The sequence below is a fragment of the Anopheles funestus genome, unplaced genomic scaffold (assembly GCF_943734845.2).
Source record: "Anopheles funestus unplaced genomic scaffold, idAnoFuneDA-416_04 scaffold_145_ctg1, whole genome shotgun sequence".
NCBI classification, from domain to species: Eukaryota; Metazoa; Arthropoda; class Insecta; order Diptera; family Culicidae; genus Anopheles; species Anopheles funestus.
Genome location: NW_026045292.1, coordinates 60657 through 67317, shown reverse-complemented (window position 1 = coordinate 67317; position 6661 = coordinate 60657).

Below are 6661 nucleotides of genomic sequence, written 5' to 3'. Positions count from 1 at the left end.
TAAACAATTACACAACTGCACTTGTCAACACTCACTCACATATTGACTCACAACTTTGACCAAAATCATTAATTTTCCATCAACTTTGACCAAAATCATTCATTTTCCATCAACTTTGACCAAAATCATCCATTTTCCATCAAATTTGAACAAAATCATCCATTTTCCATCAACTTTGAAAAAAATCATCCATTTTCAATCAACTTTGACCAAAATCATCCATTTTCCATCAACTTTGACCAAAATCATCCATTTTCCATCAACTTTGACCAAAATCATCCATTTTCCATCAACTTTGACCAAAATCATTCATTTTCCATCAACTTTGAACAAAATCATCCTTTTTCCATCAACTTTGACCAAAATCATTAATTTTCCATCAACTTTGACCAAAATAATCCATTTTCCATCAACTTTGACCAAAATCATCCATTTTCCATCAACTTTGACCAAAATCATTAATTTTCCATCAACTTTGAAAAAAATCATCCATTTTCCATCAACTTTGACCAAAATCATCCATTTTCCATCAACTTTGACCAAAATCATCCATTTTCCATCAAATTTGAAAAAAATCATCCATTTTCCATCAACTTTGACCAAAATCATCCATTTTCCATCAACTTTGACCAAAATCATCCATTTTCCATCAACTTTGAACAAAATCATCCTTTTTCCATCAACTTTGACCAAAATCATCCATTTTCCATCAACTATTAATAAAATCATCCATTTTCCATCAACTTTAACCAAAATCATCCATTTTCCATCAACTTTTACCAAAATCATCCATTTTCCATCAACTTTGACCAAAATCATCCATTTTCCATCAACTTTGACCAAAATCATCCATTTTCCATCAACTTTGACCAAAATCATCCATTTTCCATCAACTTTGACCAAAATCATGCATTTTCCATCAACTTTGACCAAAATCATCCATTTTCCATCAACTTTGAATAAAATCATCCATTTTCCATCAACTTTGACCAAAATCATTAATTTTCCATCAACTTTGAAAAAAATCATCCATTTTCCATCAACTTTGACCAAAATCATCCATTTTCCATCAAATTTGACCAAAATCATCCATTTTCCATCAAATTTGAAAAAAATCATCCATTTTCCATCAACTTTGACCAAAATCATCCATTTTCCATCAACTTTGACCAAAATCATCCATTTTTAATCAACTTTGACCAAAATCATCCATTTTTTACCAACTTTGACCAAAATCATCCATTTTCCATCAACTTTGACCAAAATCATCCATTTTCCATCAACTTTGAAAAAAATCATCCATTTTCCATCAACTTTGACCAAAACCATCCATTTTTTACCAACTTTGACCAAAATCATCCATTTTCTATCAACTTTGACCAAAATCATCCTTTTTCCATCAACTTTGACCAAAATCATCCTTTTTCCATCAACTTTGACCAAAATCATCCTTTTTCATCAACTTTGACCAAAATCATCCATTTTCCAGCAACTTTGACCAAAATCATCCATTTTCCATCAACTTTGACCAAAATCATCCATTTTTTACCAACTTTGACCAAAATCATCCATTTTCCATCAACTTTGAAAAAAATCATCCATTTTTTACCAACTTTGACCAAAATCATCCATTTTCCATCAACTTTTACCAAAATCATCCATTTTCCATCAACTTTGACCAAAATCATCCATTTTCCATCAACTTTGACCAAAATCATCCATTTTCCATCAACTTTGACCAAAATCATCCACTTTCCATCAACTTTGACCAAAATCATCTATTTTCCATCAACTTTGACCAAAATCATCCATTTTCCATCAACTTTGACCAAAATCATCCATTTTCCATCAACTTTGACCAAAATCATCCATTTTCCATCAACTTTGACCAAAATCATCCATTTTCCATCAACTTTGAAAATAATCATCCATTTTCCATCAACTTTGAAAATAATCATCCATTTTCCATCAACTTTGAAAAAAATTATCAATTTTCCATCAACTTTGACCAAAATCATCCATTTTCCATCAACTTTGACCAAAATCATCCATTTTCCATTAACTTTCACCAAAATCATCCATTTTCCATCAACTTTGACCAAAATCATCCATTTTGCATCAACTTTGACCAAAATCATCCATTTTCCATCAACTTTGAAAAAAATCATCCATTTTACATCAACTTTGACCAAAATCATCCATTTTCCATCAGCTTTGACCAAAATCATCCATTTTTTACCAACTTTGACCAAAATCATCCATTTTCCATCAATTTTGACCAAAATCATCCACTTTCCATCAACTTTGACCGAAATCATCCATTTTCCATCAACTTTGACCAAAATCATTCATTTTCCATCAACTTTGACCAGAAGCATCCATTTTTCATTAACTTTGAAAAAAAATCATCCATATTTTAAAAATTTTGACCAAAATCATCCATTTTCCATCAACTTTGACCAAAATCATCCATTTTCCATCAACTTTGACCAAAATCATCCATTTTTTACCAACTTTGACCAAAATCATCCATTTTCCATCAACTTTGACCAAAACCATCCATTTTCCATCAACTTTGAAAAAAATCATCCATTTTCCATCAACTTTGACCAAAACCATCCATTTTTTACCAACTTTGACCAAAATCATCCATTTTCTATCAACTTTGACCAAAATCATCCTTTTTCCATCAACTTTGACCAAAATCATCCTTTTTCCATCAACTTTGACCAAAATCATCCTTTTTCATCAACTTTGACCTAAATCATCCATTTTCCAGCAACTTTGACCAAAATCATCCATTTTCCATCAACTTTGACCAAAATCATCCATTTTTCATCAACTTTGACCAAAATCATCCATTTTCCATCAACTTTGAAAAAAATCATCCATTTTTTACCAACTTTGACCAAAATCATCCATTTTCCATCAACTTTGACCAAAATCATCCATTTTCCATCAACTTTGACCAAAATCAACCATTTTTTACCAACTTTGATCAAAATCATCCATTTTTTACCAACTTTGAAAAAAATCATCCATTTTTCATCAACTTTGACTAAAATCATCCATTTTTTACCAACTTTGACCAAAATCATCCAATTTCCATCAACTTTGACCAAAATCATCCATTTTCCATCAACTTTGACCAAAATCATCCTTTTTCCATCAACTTTGACCAAAATCATGCATTTTCCATCAACTTTGACCAAAATCATCCATTTTCCATCAACTTTGACCAAAATCATCCATTTTCCATCAACTTTGGCCAAAGTCATCCATTTTCCATCAACTTTGACCAAAATCATCCTTTTTCCATCAACTTTGACCAAAATCATCCATTTCCCATCAACTTTAACCAAAATCATCCATTTTCCATCAACTTTGACCAAAATCATCTATTTTCCATCAACTTTGACCAAAATCATCCATTTTCCATCAACTTTGACCAAAATCATCCATTTTCCATCAACTTTGACCAAAGTCATCCATTTTCCATCAACTTTGACCAAAACCATCCATTTCCCATCAACTTTAACCAAAATCATCCATTTTCCATCAACTTTGACCAAAATCATCCATTTTCCATCAACTTTGACCAAAGTCATCCATTTTCCATCAACTTTGACCAAAATCATCCATTTTCCATCAACTTTGAACAAAATCATCCATTTTACATCAACTTTGACCAAAATCATCCATTTTCCATCAACTTTGACCAAAATCATCCATTTTCCATCAACTTTGAAAATAATCATCCATTTTCCATCAACTTTGAAAAAAATCATCAATTTTCCATCAACTTTGACCAAAATCATCCATTTTCCATCAACTTTGACCAAAATCATCCATTTTCCATCAACTTTGACCAAAATCATCCATTTTTCATCAACTTTGACCAAAATCATCCATTTTTTACCAACTTTGACCAAAATCATCCATTTTCCATCAACTTTGACCAAAATCATCCATTTTCCATCAACTTTGACCAAAATCATCCATTTTTTACCAACTTTGACCAAAATCATCCATTTTCCATCAATTTTGACCAAAATCATCCACTTTCCATCAACTTTGACCGAAATCATCCATTTTCCATCAACTTTGACCAAAATCATTCATTTTCCATCAACTTTGACCAAAATCATCCATTTTCCATTAACTTTGAAAAAAAATCATCCATTTTTTAAAAATTTTGACCAAAATCATCCATTTTCATCAACTTTGACCAAAATCATCCATTTTTTACCAACTTTGACCAAAATCATCCATTTTTTACCAACTTTGACCAAAATCATCCATTTTCCATCAACTTTGACCAAAATCATCCATTTTCCATCAACTTTGACCAAAATTATCCATTTTCCATCAACTTTGAAAAAAATCATCCATTTTAAATCAACTTTGACCAAAACCATCCATTTTTTACCAACTTTGACCAAAATCATCCATTTTCTATCAACTTTGACCAAAATCAATCCTTTTTCCATCAACTTTGACCAAAATCATCCTTTTTCCATCAACTTGACCAAAATCATCCTTTTTCATCAACTTTGACCTAAATCATTCCATTTTCCAGCAACTTTGACCAAAATCATCCATTTTCCATCAACTTTGACCAAAATCATCCATTTTTCATCGACTTTGACCAAAATCATCCATTTTCCATCAACTTTGACCAAATCATCCATTTTTCATCGACTTTGACCAAAATCATCCATTTTCCATCAACTTTGGCCAAAGTCATCCATTTTCCATCAACTTTGACCAAAATCATCATTTTCCATCAACTTTGACCAAAATCATTCATTTTCCATCAACTTTGACCAAAATCAACCATTTTTTACCAACTTTGATCAAATTCATCCTTTTTTTACCAACTTTGAAAAAAATCATCCATTTTCCATCACTTTGACTAAAATCATCCATTTTTTACCAACTTTGACCAAAATCATCCAATTTCCATCAACTTTGACCAAAGTCATCCATTTTCCATCAACTTTGACCAAAATCATCCATTTTCCATCAACTTTGACCAAAATCATCCATTTTCCATCAACTTTGACCAAAATCATCCATTTTCCATCAACTTTGACCAAAATCATCCTTTTTCCATCAAACTTTGACCAAAATCATGCATTTTCCATCAACTTTGACCAAAATCATCCATTTTCCATCAACTTTGACCAAAATCATCCATTTTCCATCAACTTTGGCCAAAGTCATCCATTTTCCATCACTTTGACCAAAATCATCCATTTTCCATCAACTTTGACCAAAATCATCCATTTTTAATCAACTTTAACCAAAATCATCCATTTTCCATCAACTTTGACCAAAATCATCTATTTTCCATCAACTTTGACCAAAATCATCCATTTTTTAAAAACTTTGACCAAAATCATCCATTTTTTACCAACTTTGACCAAAATCATCCATTTTCCATCAACTTTCATCAAAATCATCCATTTTCCATCAACTTTGACCAAAATCATCCATTTCCATCAACTTTGACCAAAATCATCCATTTTCCATCAACTTTGACCAAAATCATCCATTTTCCATCAACTTTGATCAAAATCATTCATTTTCCATTAACTTTGACCAAAATCATCCATTTCTTACCAACTTTGATCAAAATTATCCATTTTTTACCAACTTTGACCAAAATCATGCAGTTTCCATCAATTTTGACCAAAATCATCCATTTTCCATCAACTTTGACCAAAATCATCCATTTTCCATCATCTTTGAACAAAATCATCCATTTTCCATCAACTTTGACCAAAATTATCCATTTTCCATCAACTTTGACCAAAATCATTCATTTTCCATTAACTTTGATCAAAATCATCCATTTTTTACCAACTTTGACCAAAATCATGCATTTTCCATCAACTTTGACCAAAATCATCTATTCTCCATCAACGTTGACTAAAATCATCCATTTTTCACCAACTTTGACCAAAATCATCCATTTTCCATCAACTTTGACCAAAATCATCCTTTTTCCATAAACTTTGACCAAAACATCCATTTTCCATCAACTTTGACCAAAATCATCCATTTTCGATCAACTTTGACTAAAATCATCCATTTTCCATCAACTTTGAAGAAAATCATCCATTTTCCATCAACTTTGACCAAAATCATCCATTTTCCATCAACTTTGGCCAAAAAACACCAACTTTGGCTAAAAACACCAACTTTGACTACAAACATCCATTTTCTACCAACTTTGGCTAAAAACACCAACTTTGACTACAAACATCCAATTTCTACCAACTTTGGCTAAAAACACTAACTTTGACTACAAACATCCATTTTCTACCAACTTTGGCCAAAAACACCAACTTTGGCCAAAAACACCAACTTTGACTACAAACATCCAATTTCTACCAACTTTGGCCAAAAAACACCAACTTTGGCCTAAAAACACTAACTTTGACTACAAACATCCATTTTCTACCAACTTTGGCCAAAAACACCAACTTTGGCCTAAAAACACCAACTTTGACTACAAACATCCATTTTCTACCAACTTTGGCTAAAAACATCAACTTTGACTACAAACATCCATTTTCTACCAACTTTGACCAAAACCATCCATTTTCCATCAACTTTGACCAAAATCATCCATTTTCCATCAACTTTGACCAAT